We start from the raw sequence: 24,804 nt of genomic DNA on the forward strand, positions 1-24,804 counted from the left end.
AGATAAAGGGGCTTTCTGAAAGCATTTATGAACATACCTGTTGTTATTGTTCAGTCGCTATGTCCTGTCTGACTCTTTGTGACCCCACGAACTGCAGCACCCCAGGCTTCCCTGTCCTTCACCATCTCCTGGAGTTTGCTCAAACTCATGTCCATTGAGTCGGTGATGCCATCCAACCATCTCATCCTCTGTTGTCCCCTTCTTCTCCTGCCCTCAATCTTCCCCAGCACAAGGGTCTTTTCCAATGAGTTGGCTCTTTGCATCAGGTGGCCAAAGTTTTGGAGCTTCAGTTTCAGCATCAGTCCTTCCAATGAATATTCAGGACTGATTTCCTTTAGGATAGACTGGTTTGATCCTCTTGCTGTAATAGGCACTCTCAAGAGTCTTCTTCAGAACCATAGTTAGTTCGAAAGCATCAACTCTTTGGCACTCAGCCTTCTTTATGGTTCATGGTTTATCCAACTCTTACATCCACACGACTACTGGAAAGACCATAGCTTTGACTATATGGACCTTTGTTGGCAAAGAGATGTCTCTGCTTTTTAATATGCTGTATAGGTTTGTCATAGCTTTCCTTCCAAAGAGCAAGCTTCTTTTAATTTCATGGCTGTAGCACTATCTGCAGTGATTTTCACTTCAGTTCAGTTCAGTCGCTCAGTCGTGTCCGACTCTTTGCAACCCCATGAATCGCAGCACGCCAGGCCTCCCTGTCCATCACCAACTCCCGGAGTTCACCCAGACTCACGTCATCGAGTCAGTGATGCCATCCAGCCATCTCATCCTCTCCCCCTTCTCCTCCTGCCCCCAATCCCTCCCAGCATCAGAGTCTTTTCCAATGAGTCAACTCTTCGCATGAGGTGGCCAAAGTACTGGACTTTCAGCTTTAGCATCATTCCTTCCAAAGAAATCCCAGGGCTGATCTCCTTCAGAATGGACTGGTTGGATCTCCTTGCAGTCCAAGGGACTCTCAAGAGTCTTCTCCAGCACCACAGTTCAAAAGCATCAATTCTCTGGCGCTCAGCTTTCTTCACAGTCCAACTCTCACATCCATACATGACCAATGGAAAAACCATAGCCTTGACTAGATGGACCTTTGTTGGCAGAGTAATGTCTCTGCTTTTCCATATGCTATCTAGGTTGGTCATAACTTTCCTTCCAAGGAGTAAGTGTCTTTTAATTTCATGGCTGCAGTCACCATCTGCAATGATTTTGGAGCCCAGAAAAATAAAGTCTGCCACTGTTTCCACTGTTTCCCCCATCTACTTGCCATGAAGTGATGGGATGGAATGCCATGATCTTAGTTTTTTGAATGTTAAGTTTTAAGCTGGAGAGTTTTTCACTCTCCTTTTTCACCTTCATCAAGAGGCTCTTTAATTCCTCTTCGCTTTCTATTAGGGTGGTGAGTGTGAAAGTCATTCGGTCATATCCGACTCTTTGTGACCCCATGGACTACACAGTCTATAGAATTCTCCAGGCCAGAATACTGGAATGGGTAGCCTTTCCCTTCTCCTGGGGATCTTCCCAACCCAGGGATTGACCCCAGTCATCTGCATATCTGAGGCTGTTGACTATACATGGATACACACTAACTACAAAAGAGGAATGGAAACAAACCCCTTTACCTAAGGAAATGAGATGCCACTTACCTGCTTTTTCTTTTTAAGAAGAGTTTAATTTCTTTCTTATGTAGTCAAGTCACAAGTCACAAATGTGTGGAAACAAATTTCCAGGTACTTTAGTACCATAAACTTAACCTGACAGTCAAAGGGACTCATGTACATTTCATTTTCATGTATGGTGAAGTATCAAGAGATACTGGGCAAGACCTAAGAGATCCCATGAGATAAAGCAAAAGCAGTATAGCTGGAGGACAGTAAACTACCAGAAATCAAGATCCAGTCCCAGCGGCCTTCTTTCTTGTTTGCTTCAACATTAAAAATGAGTATTTTGAGACCTAAAATCTGCTCTAGTAAGAGGCACTTTGAAAAATGAGGTGCTGGGATAAGAACCACTGTTTTGGGATCAAGTCAGTTTCCCCCATTTGTAAACTATGATCAAATAAGTAATGTTTGCATTTAGCCAATGCAGAAAAAAAAGTACTATGCCCATAAGGGCCCTATAATTTAAAATGTGTTCATGGTTAAGGCTCTTTGCCAAGTCACTTCAGTCGTGTCCGACTCTGTGCGACCCCATAGACGGCAGCCCACCAGGTTCCCCCGTCCCTGGGATTCTCCAGGCAAGAACACTGGAGTGGGTTGCCATTTCCTTCTCCAATGCATGAAAGTGAAAAGTGAAAGTGAAGTCGCTCAGTTGTGTCCGACTCTTCGTGACCCCATGGACTGCAGCCTACCAAAAGTTTGATTCAATACCAAATTAAGAGGAACATTACAGCAAGTAATTTAGTCCCTAGCAATATACAGTGATCAAAGATGGGGAAAGAGAAATTTGTGATTAACTACAACCCACTGTGCTTGAAGATGTATCTGATTTTGATGGTGAGATTTCTCAGTAGATTTCTCATGTAGATGGCAGAGTATACAGCTCAGTGATTCACTCTGGTGTCCAGAATGAGTAATGGCCTAGATGATGGACTCAAAATCCTATAAGTTAAAGTGTTAGTCACTCAGTCATGTCCAACTCTTTATAACCCATGGACTGTAGCCTGCAGGGCTCCTCTGTCCATGGAATTCTGCAGGCAAGAATACTGGAGTGGTAGCAATCCTCTTCTCCAGGGGAACTTTCCAACCCTGGGATCAAACCCGGGTCTCCTGCATTGCATGTAGATTCTTTACCATCTGAGCCACCAGGGAAGCCCAAATGCCTATAGACGTCATTCAAAAAAAGCCAACCCAATGAATCACTTTACCTCCCTGGACCAAAACAGTCAGATCAGGCAATGGAACCATTAGGCTGTGACACATCAGACTCTGAAATGACAACCTCGGGGCTGGCAAAAATGATTCAGACCTTATCACCATGGAAATTAGATTTCCCAGCTAAGAACCATGGGCCATCTGGTTTTGTAAGTTTTCCTTCTTCATAGGCAAGTCTGGCAGGTGTTAGCTTCATCTTAGAAAATCATGATTCTCACAGTGCACAAATTTTATATAAATAATAAAATGCCAAAAGAGAAAGTGAATAAAGACTAAGAGAGTGTTATGTGTAATCTACAGGGGAGATGCTTCATGTAAGGAGAGAAGAAAGTGATCTTAGAGCAGAAATCTTACCTCAAAAGCCTTTAGACCAGGCAGGTAACATATAAGGCTGGTTATTTAAGACTTAGGGGAAGGTAAAGACTACCACATTTCAGTCCTTGAAATAGTAAAAAAGACCATATTTTTTAATCATCCAAGAGAAGCCAGGTGTGTGTGTGTGTGTGTGTGTATCTTATGTCAAGTATCCAGATTGCCCAATGTTGGCAATTAGCTCACTTTTTAAAAATAAACTTCTATAGATTAAAAAAATTAAGCCTAAAATTTGGCCAGTAGGCCACCAGTTTGCAAGCTATGCTTTAGAATTTAACTTTAAATAATGCAATAAATAATAAGCAGAAAGCCCCCATCGTACCACCCCCACCACTGCTGCTCTCTTGTGCCTCCAAGAAAATAAGGGTGTGAGTAGAGGATAAATACTGCAAAAGAGCCCCAAGACCAATGATGGTACATCCTCCCATTCTGGGGGTCCCTGACCTCAGAAAGTAGAAAGCTTCCTGTAACTGGGAGGGATGGGTCCAAACGGTGAAGACCCTGGGCCTAAAATGTCAAATAGCATATTTCAGGTGGCTCTGAAAACAATAACTGCAAATATCAAAGATGACAAGGGGCCCATAGTGAGCACTGATGGTATATTATTTATTTCAGCCTCATGTGCAAAAATAATACAATCAATTGTCTATTTATTCACTATGAAAGATTATAGAAACTGGATGCATTTTAAGAACGTGTACAGCATGCATATATAATGAAAGCAAGGATAACCTTTCAGCCATTTTCAGGATTAGGTCTGCAGGCTCATCACTCAAGAAGGGAAGGAGACCATCTTATTTTCACATGATGCCAGACATCAGACAAAAAGAGATTCAATATTTTGGCATGTTCTTTATTTCCTATCTTTAAGAAAATTACTGCAGAACTTTTTATTAAGATGGCTAAACATGACTAGAATGACCATGCCTTATTTTTGGATCTGATAGACACATAAGAAATAGAAAAAAAACATGTTCCTGAGATTTGGTAATATTTTGCTAATCTTTTGCTGTCATTGAGCATTGACTAATCTAATCCTGCTTTTGATTTTTTTTTTTTAAGAATTTTTTTTGATGTGGACCATTTTTAAAATCTTTATTGAATTTGTTACAATATTGTTCCTGTTTTATGATTTGGTTTTTGGCCATGAAGCATGTGGGATCTTATTTTCCTGACTAGGGATTAAACTTGCACAGCCTGCATTGGAAGGCAAAGTCTTAACCACTAGACAGCCAGGTCCTGCTTCTAATTTTAAACTTGCATTATCCTAACTCACCTTGTAACTGGGGGTCAAAGCCTTCTAGGTTGGCTTTAAGGTAAAAGCTATTTGAAGCAGTTTATCCTCAGGTGCCCGTAGCTTTGACTGGAGAATTTGGTCTGTCAACTGAGGCTTCTGGGGTTATCTGGTAAATTAGGAGTGGTTTCTCGATTTCTTTTTTCAGGAAGGGGCACAAGCTGAAAAAGAGAGACACTACAGTTGTATAGCACGTCTCCAAAGACCTTTCATGAGCCTCTGTGGCCAACAGGAAATTCTTTCCAATTTATCTTTAGAGGAGAAAGTTCATAAGGTATGGCATTTGAGATTTTTACCTCCTTTGTTCAATCTTATGTAATCTCAAAGACGTAACCCCTGGGCTCCTCAGCATAATTTATATCTTACCCAGAGTGGGGAGTAAGAAAACTCTCAACTTACAGAGCAAGTATTTTCTAAAAGGAAACGAAGCATATTTTCCAGAAACATGTTTAAACCTCCAATTAAATGTGAACATCAAAGAGTTTTTATTTTTAAAATCTGTATTGGGTTGTAGCTGATTTACAATGCTGTGTTAGTTTCAGGTGTGCAGCAAAGTGAATCTGTTATATATACATACGCCCAGTCATTTTTAGATTCTTTCAGTTTTTTTAAAACAGTCACTATGAAGTGGTTCCACTGCACAAAAATGTACAATCCCAATATCCTGATGAAGACCTATTAATGGTCTCTCATTTGCCCTGAGTAGAATTATTGCCAAATCCCTAGAACAATCAAAAGAGCTAACTATACTAGCAAAGCATAGTGTTCAACTTGGCATCATATCTCAGAAGGCAAAGAAACAATATTGAGAAGACAAAAGCATGTTCACTTTAAGTTTTTTTAAAAAAGGAAAATAAATATCTGACCCTGAAATGTGACAACAGTTTTTTCCTTCAAGTCTCAGACGTCTCTCTAGCAGCCTTGTTTATTCACAAGGTAGCTTTAAAAATGACTCCTCAGGTCTGATTATCTTTCAAGCCTATTCTTTCATTCTGCTTTAGTTTTTTCTCATTTTACCTATGGAGAAGGAACAAAAAAAAGCAATACACATATACTAAAAAACTAGGACTTAAAAGTGCAAAAGATTTCTACTTAGTATCTTGTGTATGGTTGCTCTTTAAGTATCATTTTTATACAAAAAAAGTGTTTGTTCATTTAGAGCTCCTTTAACTCTACCAAAAAAGCTTTTTAAGTCTCTACTGTGTTGTAAGACAATTCTGCGCATCTTATAATTACTAAATAAAATTTAATTAAATTTAAATTTGATTATGATGATGACACAGAAGAACTAGGGTTAGCATCCATCAAGCTTATTTTTGTACGCTCAGCATTATATGCTTATTTTCTGCAAACACTACTTAAACTATGCTTTTTAATCCCATATAATTATAGGCAGACTGAATATGAATGGCCAGCTATAGAAACTCCCTTATACTGCAGTTCTCTGTGTGCACTGCCCTAGTCTTACTCTGCATAACTTCTTACTATCCTGTAATAGCAAACAGGAAGGTAAGGGAGAACAGAGGACCACAGGTTAATAGCAAAGTTTCCTCTCTTTCTCTGTTTCCTCCAATCCAGTGGCAGAGAAGAGAAGGGTGGTTGAATCTTGCTAATCGTACCTAAGGAAACCCCTCCCTCCCACATCACACACACTACATGCACGGCCTGTGTCTAGCCTGTGTGAACCGCATCTTGGCCTGGGTTCCATTTTTTACTTCACTCATCTCTTTCCACATAGTCTTGGCTTCAAAATCCAGCTCAAAACCACAACTTCCACCTCTTTCATCGATATTCCCAGCTAGAAAGGAGTTTCTCATCATCACACCTGGTACTTTGGTCAATTCTGACTAATGTGAGTCTGACCTGGTCTTTCATGCTGCTTACACCTCTCATCTCCTTACCAGGCTGTGCTGACTCTGGAAGTAGGGACCAGACCGCAGTTTCTTGTACACTGTAAGTGTGGGAGTTAAAAAGTGAATTTTAGAAGTTCTCTATTTATATGTACTTTGCAAAAGGTATTTCTGAGACTATAATTAATGTTTATACAGACGTTCTGCCTCATTTTCAAAAGGGCAACAAACCACTATATAGTGTAGTGCCTTCTATAACCTTCGGGGGGACTGACTGTTCTACATTAAAAAACTACCAATCTATCAATACATATTTCACATAAAATCAAACGTCCCTGATACCAGAAATATTAGGAATAATCATTTTAATTCATCTTCAAAAACTTCATTAGTACAGAAAGATTTGTATTGTCACATTCAATTTCCAAATTTCTGGGTGACCAATTTATTAAGTTTTATTCAAAAACCAGAAAGTTAACCAAGTGGCAACTAAACTTTAATTAGAAACTATAAAGGATCTTGTTTTATGTCACACATAAACTGTGTACGGGGCAGAAGCTCAAAGGCTCTAAGCTTACAAAGTTCAAGTCTGATTACTCCTTGTGACAGTACACATGGAAGATTAATTCCTAAAACCCTCATTAAAAAATAAACTCAGAGAAGGGAAGATATAGTTTCTTTTTAAAACTATAGGCAAAATTGATGCTTTAAAAGAAAACATTATATCTGCTTTTTATCAAAATACACTAAAGGAATCATGTTCTAGCTTAATGATAGCCTCTGCAGTTTGACACCCACCTGCTCAGCTCTTAATAAATTAATAGTTGGAAAGGTTGGAAAGGCTGATTTGAACAAAGTCTTTTATGCTAGACAGTACTTGAGTAGGTGTCTCTGCAAAATCTCATCAGGGGAGTTGAGTGGCGTGGCAAAGGTTCCTTCTGAATGGCTCATTCAGGAACCAAATGATCCATTATCTTTGCAACAGAATTTTTCCTGTAAATTATGTGACTAATCCTCCTACAGCCTGAATTTTGCCCACCAGACACCATGTTCTTGTCTGGCACAGTCCCCACACAGTCTACTCATGTCTTATTCAAGCCCCTCTACTAAGCACATGATGTATTCTACCAAGGACCAGACTGTCCCTTTAGCACTAAGTCAGTGCAGAGAAAGGAGAGGCAACTCCATCACTCTGTAAAATACTAAAGAAAAGATTCTTAAAACAGTAAAGGCAGTAAAGATGACCAGAATAACCAGAAGAGTATATTTACACAAAGCTAGCAGTCTCCATAGCAAAGTCTATTTTACAACTATTTTCTGTACAACATGTGGCCCACGGTTTTGATTCAATGTGCACATCACTTCCACGAAGGAAGTTTGGTTGTGATATAGGGTTAAAAATCTTAAATTGCTTTCCCAGAAAACCGTAGCCCAAGACACCATGTAAGACCCTTCTTCATTATCTTGCTTACCTTGCCTACTGTCTCCATTAAATACCGTAGTTGGTAAAAGGAATTATTTTGCTTTTCTCTCTGGCAGCAATGTTTAGACAAAAAATTGATGTTTGTCTTTTTACCTGTGATAATCTCAATACATTGAGACTTTTTACACTGTGTCTAACTGCAGATGGTGATTGCAGCCATGAAATTAAAAGACGCTTACCCCTTGGAAGGAAAGTTATGACCAACCTAGATAGCATATTCAAAAGCAGAGACATTACTTTGCCAACAAAGGTCCGTCTAGTCAAGGCTATGGTTTTTCCAGTGGTCATGTATGGAAGTGAGAGTTGGATTGTGAAGAAAGCTGAGCACCAGAGAATTGATGCTTTTGATCTATGGTGTTGGAGAAGATTCTTGAGAGCCCCTTGGACTGCAAGGAGATCCAACTAGTCCATTCTAAAGGAGATCAGTCCTGGGTGTTCTTTGGAAGGAATGATGCTAAAGCTGAAACTCCAGTACTTTGGCCACCTCATGAGAAGGGTTGACTCATTGGAAAAGACTCTGATGCTGGGAGGGATTGGGGGCAGGAGGAAAAGGGGACGACAGAGGATGAGATGGCTGGATGGCATCACGGACTCGATGGACGTGAGTTTGAGTGAACTCCGGGAATTGGTGATGGACAGGGAGGCCTGGCGTGCTGCGATTCATGGGGTCGCAAAGAGTTGGACACGACTGAGCGACTGAACTGAACTGAACGGAAACCCCAGAGAGTACAGTTTTAGAGCTACAACCCAATGGAATTTATGGAAACATGTGCTGAGGTAAGTTCCTGAAGAAAACCAAGACTCCAAGCACTTTCACCTAGCAACTACGGTGGCTTTCTTGTCAATAACTGAAGAGCAGACTTTTAAACTGAAAATTTATTTAATCTCATTAATCCTACCATGTACCACAGAAATTAGAGGGCATTTCAAACAGTAAGGAAAGCATATGAAAATCAAGCAAAAGGAAAGTACAGACACAGTACTGAGTTTAGAGTACAAAGAAGGACAACGGGGGAAGAAAAGGCAGAGAGTGGGTTTGAAAGGTCTTCTTCAATGCTGATGAAAGACCAGATTTCTCTGGGTAGGCTGTAGAGGACTGAAGTGGAGTTTAGAGTAGAGGAGTTATGTGATTATGCTTCAGGGAGGCAGAACCAGGAGGACAAATTGGAGGAAAGAGAACCCAGACGCAAGAGAGAATCTCGGAAGATAAAGCAGCCAAAAAGGGAGGGCAGAGCTGCTGAGGACAACGGGCAGTCAGGAGGAACAAACGAAAAGCTCGTATTTGAGAGGGCAGAATGGGTCCCATTTGTCCTCACTTATTTCTTGTTTTTTAACAAAATAATGGAAAATAAAGCATATCTGGAAATACAGCCAATATTTTATAGTAACTATATGCAGAAAATAACCATTAAAAATTGTGAAGTGCTACGCTGTACACATGAAACTTATGTAATATTGAACACCAAATATATCTCAATTAAAAAAAGAAAAGAAACCACTGTCTATTTTTTTCAGAAATGTGATTGCAGTATAAGATATGGTCAATATGCTAACAAACTAAAACAATGTACTCAACACAAAACATATTTTTCTCATTCTGTTACATATCTATGATCTAGGCCAATTTTCCCAAATTTTTTTGGTTTGTATTTAACTTGGCTGAAATTGAGACATATTTCTCTGAGGGTAGGGAAATGTAACATTTCTGCAACTCCCAGAAGCTGAGCACAAGGAAAGGGCTGGCACCTATTGAGAACTCAAAGAATAAAAAATTCTTCTACATTAAACAGCTCTGTTAATATGAACAAAAACTCAGATGATTGATTATACAGGTAAGAATTCTGATTATCGATTACCTAAAGGAGTCTTCAATTTTATTATTCCCTTGACAATTTCTGTTATATATCCAAACAATACATATTACAGAAACCATTCAATGGTTCTATTACATGATTCAAAAATTTTCTTTAATATTTTATTTAAAAGAGAACCTCCTTAACTGTAAAGCTTTGGACAATTCCTAATCTTTGGACAATCCTAATTTTCCAAAAGTCATATGGTACAGAGCAAGAGTCAGCATTTTCTCTGTGAAGGTCCAAATTAGTAAATTAAACATTTTAGGTTATGTGGGCCATGCATTGTACCACTTAATGCCAACTATTCAACTCTGCCCTTGTAGCACTGGAAAGCAGTCACAGGTAATATGTAAATGAATGATCATGCTGTGTTCCAATAAAACTTTATTTACAAAAATGTAATAGCTCTATTTTGGCCCATGGATTGTAGCTTGCTGGCCCCAGTCTAGCAAATTATCCCACTGTGGCAACCTGGTATGGTTTCATTGTTCTTATCTAACTGGTGTGCAAAATTCTGATGAAGTAATAAAAAAAAAATTACTGGGAAAAAAGGCTCCAAGAAAAATCTCCACTGCTGGTGTAGTGATAAAAGGGAAAACAAAATGAAAAGGTTCTAAGGAAGGGATGGACTCAAGGAGACATGAGAAGTTTGGGGTAAATTAAGAATATAGAGTTGATGATGTCTCAGATTACTGCTAAGAGAGTCCAGCATATATTCTAGGTGGAAAAGGAAAATATGACTCATGAAACCATTTTAGGAAGTACTCCAATTAGTGCCAAACATGCTTATTAATTAGGAGAAAACTTCAGGGAAAATTTGCCCTATTATATAAAAATATGTTTAAGAAATGCATGAATCTTGACAGAATACTCACTTGAGAAAAAGCCAGGGAATTTGGAAATTTATGCAAGTCTCCTATCATACTTTCTTCATGACTTCTGATTATTATACTATATTAATGATAGAACAGAGGCAAAAATAAGGAAATAGTATCATCAAAGCTTACCAATCTCTGTTTAAATCTGTAAAAAAGTTATAACAAAAACTATCTTAATTCAATTACATCAACTTAACGAGGCTAGCACTAATTTACCATCGAAAGTGACTTACTAGTTCTATGCAAATTCCTTCTCTGGGCCTCCGGTTCCTCGCGTGCAAAATGCAGCCGGTTCCTCGAGGTGTTTGAGGATTAGGCAAGCTAATGCCCACAGAGTGTTCAGAACAGACCCAGCGCACAGGAAGTGCTCAAATGACTCAAGGCTGCTGCTCCTCCCCTGATTCGCCTCCCCAGCCAGCTTTACCACATACTCCTCCTCTGCCCTTGTCTTCTCATTCTGGGCTCCCCTGGGTGGCCCTGACTCACCCAGAGGGCTTCAACCTACCATTTGCTAGAGCAGCTAAATCTCTCTCCCCAGTGCTGAGTTCTTTTCCAGACTGCATTTCCAGCTGTACAGTAGACATTCCCATTGGTATATATCATGGCACCTGAAACTCAGCAGGCCTAAAAATCAAGCCCCAAATCTTTCTACTCTTGCCCCTTTCCTCTCCTTTGGTTTTTGTTAATGACATCACTGTATATCCTTAAACCAAGCTAGAAATGACAGTTACTTTTAACTATTTTACGTGCAACTTTCCCATTTAACTCACCCCGGGTCCTCTCTCTCACTTCTAACTCCTAAACATCTTTCAGAGACATGGTTCTTCTTGCCATCTCAGATAGATCTTTTCGTATCTGCCTCATGATTTCTCTGCTTCTAATCCTTCTCTCCTCCAAGCCATCTTTCATTGTCATTAGAGTCATCTTTCTTAAAACATATATTGGATGGTGTTATTCTCAATTGCTTGGGGGAAGGGGCCTACAGACCTACATGTGAGCTTCAGGGCACCCGGGAAGCCTCTGAAACTGAATACAAAAATTTGTGAGCCCTTGATTTTTTTTTTAAGGTCTCTGTCCGAGAAAATAATTTTTAAGCTATTTAGCAGGGTACAGTCTGCAATCTTAAATTGCACCTTAGTCACCCTCTCCATGTTTTAGATACAGTGAACCCCACACGCTCCTACAAACGTGCACATCAAATGCCCTTTCGCCTCCCCAAGCCTTCGCATGTCTGTTTGCCCAGCCTGTGATGCTCCTGAGTGTGAGCACATGAGCATCCTTTAAGTCCTGGCTCAGGCCTCAAATGTTACCTCTGTGAAGCCTTGCCCCACCCGCCCCACCCCCTTGCACAGACAACAAAAGAGATAGATACTAAATAGATTCTGGGAGTCGGTATAAAATACCTTGACCTGATACTTCTTAAATTCAAAGCTTAATACTATACAAAATAAATTGCTTTAAATATTTAGACGCGTATTGTGTTTGCTTAAGTGTAGGGACACAGTTCGATTTTAACGAGATCAAGAGTAAAGACCCAGGAACCTAAGTGCTAGGTTCAAATCCTGGTTCAGTCAACTACCAGTAACGGCAAGTTACATAGCTTCTCAATGCCTCAGTTTCAAGATCTGTAAAGATGGAGAGAGTAACAGTACCTATCCTTCAGGATTATTCTGAAGATTAAATGAGGTTATGTGTATAGTACTGTGTAAGTGCTTGTTGTTGTTGTAATTATTTTTGAAATCAATGGCCAGGACTAGAGGCTCCAAGAGATAATCAGAGCAAAACTAACTGACCTTGCCATATAAGTCTCAAGCTTTAGTCTACTGAATAAATTCGCCAGAGAACACTACCAATAATGGCCCTTTTCACTAACATTTTTATCAGTTGAAAAGTGTTCCAAGTCTGATAAAATTCAGATGCTTTTCTTTGCCTCCAACAGCTAAAAAATATCAGCTCAGAATATTTCCAAGGCACACACAGGTAAACTAAAATAATCTGAATAGGACAGAAAAACAACAAAAAAAACCAGGGCTACTCTTTCCTGGGTAGTAGCCACTCATTGCTTACAAAGTGCCCACTATGAAGGGAAAATGCTAAGTAGGAAATTGAGAAGAAAGATGAAGGACCTTAATGACTCAGCTTTCAAACTAGCTCGTCTGCCAGGCACATGGAGTATTAGGCATTATAGAACAACCCACGGGGTCAAACAAATAAACAAACAGCTGGGAAATAGAAATCCTAACATGATTGAACCGAGAGAGGAATCAAAATAAGTGCATGCTGTAGTGATGTAGATGACTGATATCTGAGTGATAGGATTATGTGATATATTTGGCACCCCCTCTGCAGAAAATTTTCAGCCAAAAAGAGCCATTTGACCCAGACCACACATATTGCAGTTGTGTAACAGTATTTTTTTGTTCCCAAGCAAACTGCCAAAAGGATCATGGTACTCATGCATAATCATACCTAATAATCACATCTAAGGTAAAACACTTGAGTTAATATTTGAAACTAAGGAAAGAGAATAAAGCTCAAATTCCTTATTCCAGTATTAGAGGTCTTCCATGATCTAACTCCAACCAACTGTCCAACTTTATCTTCCACGATAGGCTCCTTGAAATCTAACAGACACAACTCCTTGCAATTCCCCCCAATATACCCACTCTTTGCCTATTTTATGTGTTTCCTCTGAAGAAAACAGTCTTCCCCTTATACCTCCGAAGTCTAAAACCCATTCTTCCTTTTAAACCCTGTGCAGGAGACATGGAATTACTTCCTATGGTCAGCTAGAAGTAATTCTTCAGGTTTCTAACTTTTATAATCCTTGCTTAGTACCTCCTGGACTTTCTTCAGTCCATTTTGATCAGTTTTTGACACATGTGTCTTTCATTTCCCAGAATGGATGCATTCTGAGGGCAACATCCACACCTGCTCCATTTCTGTAAGCCTGACGGCACCATGGTACATCTACTATTTTGCTAAAGCACACAAGAAGTATGCTAGAATGTGCTAAAGTTCAATGTGACTGACCACGGAAACCAAATGGACAAACATGAACTCAGACAAACTTTGCTGGAAAAAAGGCTACAGTTAAAAAGATATGCAGTAAGATTTGTTTTCTTGTGAAGCAAGTTGAGAGATGAGAATTTCAATGCTACTCCCAGGGCACAGACACTCCCTTTACATTTTCCAACTGGTGATTTGTCAACAACCATTAACAGTGATGCATGAAAAGCTTCCCTCCCACTCATGTAACTGGTAATACCCTCCCAAGTTAGAGAAGGCATAAGACAGCTGGTCTTGTACTTCCCCTACTACAGACTCAAAACACTACCTGCCTCTGGGCTTTGGATAAAGAGCCCTCGAGACCTGTGCACAGAGTGATAATTGCAATCATCATATCTAATGTACTTTAACTCTAAATATCCAAGGACCAAAATGCAAAAATTGGAGAATCTGATAAATAACAGAACCCACGAGTGCCAAGAGAGGGAAAGACGAATAAAAGAACCCCTGCTGCTGCTGCTGCTGCTAAGTCACTTGTCGTGTCCGACTCTGTGCGACCCCATAGACGGCAGCCCACCAGGCTCCTCCGTCCATGGGATTTCCCAGGCAAGAGTACTGGAGTGGGGTGCCATTGCCTTCTCCAAAAGAACCCCTAAACCCTGGCAATCTGCTATAGCTTGGGCAGAAGTTCACTTGTCAGACAGGTCACTTGGGTGGTACTAACTGAAACACCTATTCGGATCACAAAGGAGAGGCTCACTTCTCTCTGGGGTGACACTCTAGGACTGTGCTGATCGCCGTGCTCTTGCCAGGCCACTGAACAGCTGCCCAGCCCACATCCGGACTGTGGATCTATATTCACAGATGATACTTCTCTCCTATTCAGTTCACAAACTGTCACATTAATGAGTTTTAATATGCACTCCTAAACATAAGTAACTTTCCTAAATGCCAAATCCTGAAAGGATAGATGACTTAATGTCCTAAACCCAGAGGAAAGAACATTTTTACAGGGATGTCTGGACTCAGAGTTATGCTCATGGGAAGTTTTGTTGAGTGCTCTACCTGGGATGGTTTTCCTATCAATGACATTTGGAACATCCAGTCTCCAATATCACATTGCTGGTGTCTCTCAGATTACTGGAATCTTCGAGCAACTGAATCCTTTGAGCAGGTAGCTGGACACCCTATTTTAACTTACTTTTAAAATAACTATATGTTCTTTTATAGTACACATATGCCTACCACATGAAAACTGAAGTCAATACAATGCTAAAATCTGTTAACAAATCAGGTATAGTAAACTATGAGTGGCATCATTATAAATCATGCAGTGGTCTGAAATGATAAAATAGACCCTATGTGTATGGCTGAGTCCCTTCCCTGTTCACAATATTGTTACTCAGCTATACCCTAATACAAAATGTTTTTGGTGTTAAATAATAATAATAATAATGTAAAAAAAAGATCCTAAACAAGTATTAGTTTTGTATATGTAATCTGTATTTTTTACCCATACAAGGCTTAACTGAATAACCCTGGCCTCATTTCTCTTTGAGTCAGTCTCTTTTACTTCCTATGCTACTTTGATCGAATTATTTCAAGCTGCCCTATTTCTTAGTCCTCTGGCTGTATCAATGCATCTAGATTTCTATTTGGTTTCCACAGTGACTTACTTGTTTGTTCATTAGACCACAAAAAAATCTGACAACTGAATCAGGCCTATTAACATTCTTATGACTAAAGCTTCCTGTATTCAGATACATGATACAGGCAGTAAAAGCAGGATAAATTTTAAAATGCTGAGACAATGAACAATGCCGTCTATTACAATTCAAAATTGTTCTTCTGGAAATTTAATTTGATGTTATAGATGGATTTAAAAAACGGATGAAGAAAGCCGGGTAGACTATGATATCATATAACAGTAGTTTTCCTTGAAACTGAGAGCTTCCTTTGGGCACAAGTAGAAGTCTGTGACATCCTGGAAAGAGCATGGGTCTAGGAGTAAACGACTTACTTCAAATCCTAGCAAAGTTCTCCAGCTATGAAACTGAGCAGGTTACTTAGCCTATCTGATCCTCAATTTCCTCATCTGAAAAATGGGGATTGGGGCTCTCATAAAACCTAGTTTAAGTTGCTCTGGGGATTTCAGATGATATATATTCAGGATCTAGTACTTCACATACCCCATGACAGGTGTTCAAAAGTTAATTATGGACAGGTTTTTTAACTCATACATTTTCAGACCTCACAATTATTGTTTACTTCTCAATTACATACAAGACATAATTTATTTAAAAATACACAGACATTATTGAGTAGTATGTATGGCTGCCAATTTATATACCTTCTGACACAGATGAACTAATATTAGATTATTAAAAATTGAGATCTATGGATCATTCTAATATCGCTATAGGCCATAGAGTCATCCCTCCTTATCCCATCCTACTGTAAGCAGGATTCCCATCTACTTACAGTAAAATCCAAGGATGCTCAAGTCCTTTATATAAAATGGTATATAGTATTTGCATATAACCTATGCACATATTCCTGTACACGTTAAATCATCTCTGCTAAGTCACTTCAGTCGTGTCCAACTCTGTGCGACCCCAGAGACGGCAGACCACCAGGCTCCCCTGTCCCTGGGATTCTCCAGGCAAGAACACTGGAGTGGGTTGCCATTTCCTTCTCCAATGCGTGAAAGTGAAGTCGCTCAGTCGTGTCTGACCGTCAACGACCCCATGGACTGCAGCCCACCAGGGTCCTCCGTCCATGGGATTTTCCACGCAAGAGTACTGGAGTGGGGTGCCATTGCCTTCTCTAGAGTACTTATAAAACCTAGTACAACGTAAGTGAAAAGTGCAAGTGTGACCGACTCTTTGCAACCCCATGAACCATAGCCCGCCAGGCTCCTCTGTCCACAGAATTCTCCAGGCAAGAATACTGGAGTGGGTAGCCATTCCCTTCTCTAGGGGACCCTCCCAACCCAGGGATCAAACCCAGGTCTCCTGCAATGCAGGCAGATTCTTTACCATCTGAGCCACTAGGAAAGCCCCAATACAATGTGAATGCTATTTAAATATAAGCATACTTCCCTCTTTTTACTGCTCTTCACTTTATTGCACTTAAAAGATACTGCATTTTTTAGAAATTGAAGGCTGGTGGCAACTCTGTGTCAAGTCAGTCTATAGATGCCATTTTCCATTTGCTCATTTTGTAACATTTTGATAATTTTTACAATATTCAAACATTTTCATTATTATTATAATTTTTGTCATGGTGATCTGTGATTAGTGATCTTTGATGTTACTATTACAAAGATAATTAGGACTCACTGAAGGCTCTGCAAGGAGATCCAACCAGTCCATTCTAAGGAGATCAGTCCTGAGTGTTCTCTGGAAGGACTGATGCTAAAGCTGAAACTCCAGTACTTTGGCCACCTCATGAAAAGAACTGACTCACTGGAAAACACTCTGATGCTGGGAGGGATTGGGGACAGGTGGAGAAGGGGATGACTGAGGAGATGGCCGGATGGCATCACTGACTCAATGGATGTGAGTTTGAGTGAACTCTGGGAGTTGGTGATGGACAGGGAGGCCTGGCGTGCTGCGATTCATGGGGTCGCAAAGAGCCGGACACAACTGAGCGACTGAAATGAACTGAAGGCTCAGATGATGGTTATTTATTTAGTAATAAAATATTTTTAAGATTTTTTTTTAATGTGGACTATTTTTAAAGTCTGGAATTTGTTACAGTATTAGTTCTGTTTTATGTTTTGGTTTTTGGCCACGAGGCATGTGGGATCTTAGCTCCCCAACCAGGGACTGAACCCCCACCCCCTGCACTGGAAGCTGAAGTGTTAACCACTGGACCACCAGAGAAGACCCAATACAGTATTTTTATTTTAAGGCACATACATTGCTTATTAAGACATAATGCTATCGGACACTGAATAGACTACAGTATAGTATAAACATAATTTTTATATGCACTGGGAAGACAAAAAATTCTTATGACTCACGTTGTTGCAATATTCACTTTACACAGTGGTCTGGAGCCAAATCCTCAATACTGCCAAGGTATGCCGGTAGTTGCTGGTACACCACAAATTCAAGTTTTGCTTCTGAAATTTTCTGAAAATTTTTTTCCCTGAATAGTTTTAATCTGTAGTTGGTCGAATCTGCAGATACAGAACCTACAGATTTGGAGGGCTGACTATATACTTTCTTTAGACTACAAATCTGCCATCCCAGGGGGAAGTTACACGCAAAAATCACTGAAATATTAGAAGTTGTCTAATAGTCAGCTTCTATGAGCTCATAGAAATAAAGACCAAGAGTTGAAAATCTGAAAGTCACAAGTAATAGGTAACTGTCATGCAGTAAGCAGCTAAGAGCCCAGTCTCCAGAACTATCCACATTCAAATTCCTCTCTGCCCCTCTCTAACTGCATGACCTTGGGAGAGTTCTGTCTTTCCTCTCTTCTTTGGTTTCCTAATCAGTGAAATGGGGCAACTAAGAGCATCTATTTCATAGGGTAGTAATGAGGACTGAACAGGAATAGCTGGTACACAGGAGGTGCCCAATGTCAGCTTTTATTATTATTAAAGCAACCGTGACCAACAGTCACACTGCATATATATCCTGACTCACATAAGTCACAGCCATGCTTTGTGCTTTTCCTTGTTCACCCCCACAAAAAGAAAACAAGAGATCTTTCTTGATAAGAGAGCCAACTCGAGGAAATTACTGGGAAGCATTCATGGCCTAATCCTATCCTATCCTACCTGGTGTAGACCTCACCTGAGCCCAGCCCAACCCCACCGCGGGGCCCCGTCAGAGGTTCCTCTTATGGTGCAGCCCATGACCTATCCTGAGGAAGGAGCAGAGGGAAACTTTGGTCACAACACAATCCTGCACCAGCCACTGTGTTATTATGGGCCTTGCTCAACACCCTTAATCTTATTCAGTAGCAATAGTAGGACAGAGTTTTTGGCACAGCACAGACTCTGAATTAGCACAGACTCTGATTGTGCAATCAATGGCATCATGAAACTGATGATGGGAACTCTTAATAAGTAAAAGACAGAATTAAATAACTGGTTGGCATAATGCTCTGCTCTCATATTTGCCTTCTTTACTGAACTATGGACATATCTCAGAATCCACTCAAATATCGACTGAATGTCTACATTGTGTCTGGCCACGAGAGTTCAGAATCTGGAAATATGAGCAATATTAATAATATTAGGAAAAACTCATTCCCTCCCTCAAGTTACAATGACCAGAGTCTTTATACATTTTGAATAAAGTTTACTGAAACATACAAAACCATTTAGAATCTGTATTTAAATTCTCTTACACTGCTGGTGGGAATATAAATTGATATAATCATTTCAAAAAAAATGTCGGCTAAAGGTAATAATAATGTTCTATGACACAGAAATTCCACTAATGGATATATGTTCAGGAGAAGTGAGTGTTTATATCCATCAAAAGGCATATGTGAGAATGTTCACGGCGGCTTTTTTCATAATAGCCTCAAACTTGAAACCCAAATGTCCATTAAGAACAATGGACAGAAATGGAAAAAAAAAAAAATCAATGATGAATGCAAGCTACTGCAACTACAAAAGCAACAACAGGGGTGAATCTTAAGCCAAAGAGAACCACTGTCCAATTCCATTTACATGACGTTCAAAGACAGGGTGAATTAAAGTACAGTGACAGCAGTAAGCGTGGTATTGTGTGGCACAGATTGGGAGAGGCAGGAAAGAACCTTCCAGTGTGCTAGAAATGTTCTGTATCTTCATCTGGAGGTAGTTTGGTGCATAGACATAGATACAGAAACTTGAGTCTACATTCAGAATTTGTGTACTCTGCTATATATAAGTTATGCCTTTTTAACAAGCAAGCAGAAGCACCACTCATTCATTCATTCCAATGAATGCCTACCACTATGCTAAACACTGCCAAGTACAGCCCTTGTTGTTACAGAGTTTAGATGCTAGCACAGAAAATCTCATGATTGGTAGTACTAGTCATCTGGCAATAAATCACATACCACCTTCTGATAGCTCATCTGTATTACTTTCCTTCAATTACTTGACATTTTATATTTTGCTTAGATTTACAGCTAATCTAACTTAAAATGCAAATTCCTTGAATTCCTTGGTTGTTTTTTAATCTTTCTATGTCCTTAATGGATCACAATAAACCGTGGAAAATTCTGAGGAAGAGATGGGAATACCAGACCACCTGACCTGCCTCTTGAGAAACCTATATGCAGGTCAGGAAGCAACAGCTTAGAACTGGACATGGAACAACAGACTGGTTCCAATTAGGAAAAGGAGTACATCAAGGCTGTATATTGTCACCCTGCTTATTTAACTTATATGCAGAGTACATCATGAGAAATGCTGGGCTGGAAGAAGCACAAGGCTGGAATCAAGTTTGCTGGGAGAAATATCAATAACCTCAGATATGCAGATGACACCACTCTTATGGCAGAAAGTGAAGAAGGAACTAAAGAGCCTCTTGATGAAGTGAAAGAAGAGAGTGAAAAAGTTGGCTTGAAGCTCAACATTCAGAAAACTAAGATCATGGCATCCAGTCCCATAACTTCATGGGAAATAGATGGGGAAACAGTGGCTGACTTTATTTTTCTGGGCTCCAAAATCACTGCAGATGGTGACTGCAGCCATGAAATTAAAAGACGCTTACTCCTTGGAAGGAAAGTTATGACCAACCTAGATAGCATATTCAAAAGCAGAGACATTACTTTGCCAACAAAGGTCCGTCTAGTCAAGGCTATGGTTTTTCCAGCGGTCATGTATGGATGTGAGAGTTGGACTATAAAGAAAACTGAGTGCAGAAGAATTGATGCGTTTGAACTGTGGCGTTGGAGAAGACTCTTGACAGTCCCTTGGACTGCAAGGAGATCCAACCAGTCCATCCTAAAAGAGATTAGTCCTGGGTGTTCATTGGAGGGACTGATGTTGAAGCTGAAACTCCAATACTTTGGCCACTGATGCGGAGAGCTGACTCATTTGAAAAAGACCCTGATGCTGAGAAAGACTGAGGGCAGGAGGAGAAGGGGACGACAGAGGATGAGATGGTTGGATGGCATCACCGACACAATGGATATGGGTTTGGGTGGACTCCAGGAGTTGGTGATGAACAGGGAGGCCTGGCGTGCTGTGGTTCATGGGGTCGCAAAGAGTCGGACAGGACTGAGCGACCAAACTGACTGACTGATGTCCTTAAATGCCTAGTACAGCATCTTATTCTGAGCATGTGTTTGATAATTTATTAGCCTATCACATCATAGTCCCTCTCTTTGCCTCAGGTTTCCTGGCAAATGTCCTTTTTCTCCAAGTTTTCACATTTTATGCCACATATGAAGCATGAAAACCCATAAGACACTTAAGATAGTATATAGCTTATACTTATATATACTATATCTACCAGTAGAGTTAGGATGAGGATTCTGTTATTCTAAGTTTTCCTTCACTGATCCTTTTCCAACCTGTAAGAGATTGAAATTCATCCTATATAATTTCATCTCATTATAGAATCTTATAATAAAAACAAATAAAAGGTAAAGTGGGGAAAATACAGACATAATCAATAAACTCATGTCATCGGGGAGAAAATGATAAACCTTCCTTTGACAGCTTGCGCACTGGCAAAAACAAAAATAGACATGTTTCTCTGGCTTCCCCATCCTAGACCGCTCATGGCCCTGCTGATGCCGTATGTATCATGTCCAGAAAATACCCTTGAGAATGACATGCTTATTCATTTCCTTAGGATCTTTTCTTATAGGTGACTTTTTGAAGGATCACTAATTTATAAGACCCAGGAAAAAGCACAAGCCCCACAGCCAAAGGTAGTTAACATAATAACCACTGTTCTCACAAAAAGGGCAAGAACAGTGCATTACCTAAGTTTCATAGTTCTCTTCTCTGTGGCCTTGTTAAATATAGCAGGTCTCACGGATTCTTGAAGCTGACTGTTATCACCTGATGTCACGAGACTCTGAGGGTTGCGTCTGGAAGTCTCAGCATCTCTCTGTGTTAAGGCTTTCTGTTAACTTTCCCACTGAGCTGCAGCATCCCAGCAACCAAGCACCATCTGTCCATAGTGGTGACCTAGGCCCACCTTAGAGTTGCAGCGAGTTGATCAATCCCAAGTCCTGGGGCTTCCATGATGGAGCATGCTGATCTCACAGAATCAGGTTCTGTTTGGCTCTTTCACTGGTATTCAAAGGGAGAAGCCCCAGTGCTGCAGGGCTTCAAGGTCTGTCCTCTTCTAAGACACCTGCCCACTGTAAATCACGAGGTATTGTCCTGGACAATCATTAGATGTCACACTCTAGATTGTGACAGGTCAGTGTTATGTGCTGAATTGTGTCTCCCCGCCCCCCACCTCACCACCACCAATTGATACATTGAAGCTCTAACCCCCAAATGTGACTCTATTTGGAGACAGGGCCTTTAGGACAGTAATTAGAGTTAAATGAGGTCAAAGGGTGGGCTCCAACTTGATAGGACTGGTGTCCTTATAAGAAGAGACACTAGATTTTTTTTAAATTAGTTTATTTTTTATTAAAGGATAATTACTTTACAGAATTTTGCTGTTTTCTGTCAAACCTCAACATGAATCAGCCATAGGTATACATATATCCCCTCCCTTTTGAACCTCCCTCCCATCTTCCTCTGCATCCCACCCCTCTAGATTGATACAGAGCCCCTGTTTGAGTTTCCTGAGCCATACAGCAAATTCCCATTGGCTATCTATTTTATATTTAGTAATGTAAATTTCCATGTTACTCTTTCCATACATCTCACCCTCTCCTCCCCTCTCCCCATGCCCATAAGTCTATTCTCTATGTCTGTTTCTCCATTGTTGCCCTGTAAATAAATTCTTCAATATGATTTTTCTAGATTCTGTGTTAGAATCTGTTACATATGTGTTAGAATATGGTATTTATCTTACTCTTTCTGACTCACTCTGTATAATAGGTTCTAGGTTCATCCACCTCATTATAACTGACTCAAATGTGTTCATTTTTATATCCAAGTAATATTCCATTGTGTATATATACCACAACTTTATCCATTCATCTGTTGATGGACATCTAGGTTGCTTCCATGTTCTAGCTATTGTAAATAGTGCTGCAATGAGCAATGGGATACATGTGCCTAAGAAGAGACACTAGATATTGATCTCCCTCGCCCCCAGCCCCAGCACATACAGAAGTCATGTAAGGATGCAGTAAGAAGGTAGCCATCTACAAGCCAGGAAGAGTCCTCACAAGAAGGCAACCCTGGCGGCATCTTAATGTTGAACTTGAACCTCCAGAACTTTGAGAATATAAGTTTCTGTTTTAAGCCATCTAGTCTGTGGCATTCTGTGATGGCAGCCCCAGTGGACACATACAGTCAGTAAAGAGCTATGGGGTTAGCACTGTTGCGTGAAAATCAGAGAACATATAGTATATGAATATATATGAACAGTAGCTCATTGGGCTCAGTGTGGTCCTTGAATTACTTGGGCACACAAAAGTATTTCATGTTAAGACCCACTCTTAGGATTGAAGCCAGAATTCTGAACAGGCATACCCTACAAACCTTGGTGTGATTTGCCTCATCTCTCAGCTTCCCAGGTGACGCTAGTGGTAAAGAACCCACCTGCCAATGCAGCAGACATCAAAGACTCGGGTTTGATCCCTGGGTTGGAAAGATCCCCTGGAGGAAGGCATGGCAACCCACTCCAGTATTCTTGCCTGGAGAATCCCAGTGGACAGAGGAGCCTGCGGGCTACAGTCCATAGGGTTGCAAAGAGTCACATATGACTGAGAGAGTAATACACATATACACACACACACACACACACACACACACACACACACACACACACACACACACCCCTCAGCAAAACTATTGCTCTTCAACTTAATTCTTTAAGCACATTCTGTTTTCTCTGTCTGGAAAACGCATCTTTCTTTATCATCCAGTTAATCCCAAATCAGCCCAACTGTCAGCTCCCCAGGGAAGTGTTCTCTGATCCTGCAGGCAGGGCTGTATCTCTGTCATATTCTCACAGCACCCACATTTTTGCTTCAGCACTTATCACAGTTTGCGGTCAGAGATTTCTGTGATTTCTTTCGAAGTACATGTTTCAACCACTACTCTGTAAGCTTCCCAAGGCTACATGCTTAATATCTGTAGAACACAGTGGGCAAGGGAGGAAGGTAAAAAAAAGAATCATGAAAAGAGGAAAAGAGTAACGGAGGGGAGAAGAGCAAGAAAAGGGAAGAGAAAGGTTTAAAACTATAGAACACTGACCTTGTCCATGGGGCTGGCGTAACAAAATACGAGACTGGGAGGCTTAGACAACAAACGTTTCTTTATTCCTCACGGTTCTGAAGGCTGCAAAGGCTAAGATCAAGGTGCAGGCAGATTCTGTGCCTTGTGGGGAAAAAACCATCCTGGTTCATGGGCTACCATCTTCTCCCTGTGTCCTCACAAGGCTGAAGGGTGAGGGGCCCTTTGGGATTCCTTTTAGAAGGACACTTCACCCCTTTCATGTGGGCTCCACCCTCAGGACCTAATCATCTCCCAAAGACCCCCCCACCTGAGGTTAGGGTTTCAACATATGGGTTTCAGAACACATTCAATCTACTGCATACATGTTTCAGTCATATCAGCTTCAGGTCAATGGTAGAGGAGAGCATGCTGATCTCGTTCATACTTGCCACTAAAATGGTGCTATGCTTACAAGAGCTGGCCTACATTTTTTAAGTCAAAATCACCAGAAAAGAGTCAATGACCTCTAATACAGCTGTGGGACAATTATTCAATCCTGGATGTGGAAAATGGCATGAACTAAAGTACACTGTGTAAAATTTGGGAGCTGTATTTAGTTGTTTAACATATGTACACACACTTTTTAAAAGGAATCAAATAATCAGTACAAAACCCTAAAAAAGTAAAAAAAAAAACAAAAAAATACTGGGCTTCCCTGGTGACTTGCTGGTAAAGAATCTGCCTGCCAATGCAGGAAACATGGGTTCAATCTCTGATCTGGGAAGATCCCACATGTCACAGAGCAACTAAGCCCATGCACCATAGCTACTGAGCCTGTGCTCTAGAACCCAGGAGCCACAACTCCTGAGCC

General features: G+C 40.4%; 1 protein-coding gene across 12 annotated transcripts in view; it reads right to left on the bottom strand.

Moving 5' to 3' along the window:
- Positions 1 to 24,804, bottom strand: part of OSBPL6 (oxysterol binding protein like 6) — a 218,996-nt gene that overhangs the window by 110,533 nt on the left and 83,659 nt on the right. For 9 of the 12 annotated variants that reach the window (XM_045163790.1, XM_045163800.1, XM_045163799.1 and 6 more), the window contains one exon: positions 4,522 to 4,700. The exons of the other annotated variants lie outside the window; for them this stretch is intronic. The gene's annotated coding sequence lies outside the window, so the exon portion shown is untranslated. Of the gene's footprint in view, positions 1 to 4,521; positions 4,701 to 24,804 lie in introns of those variants that run through there. 12 annotated transcript variants of the gene reach the window in all.

This window comes from Bubalus bubalis, chromosome 2 (genome assembly GCF_019923935.1).
Source record: "Bubalus bubalis isolate 160015118507 breed Murrah chromosome 2, NDDB_SH_1, whole genome shotgun sequence".
Classification (NCBI taxonomy): Eukaryota; Metazoa; Chordata; class Mammalia; order Artiodactyla; family Bovidae; genus Bubalus; species Bubalus bubalis.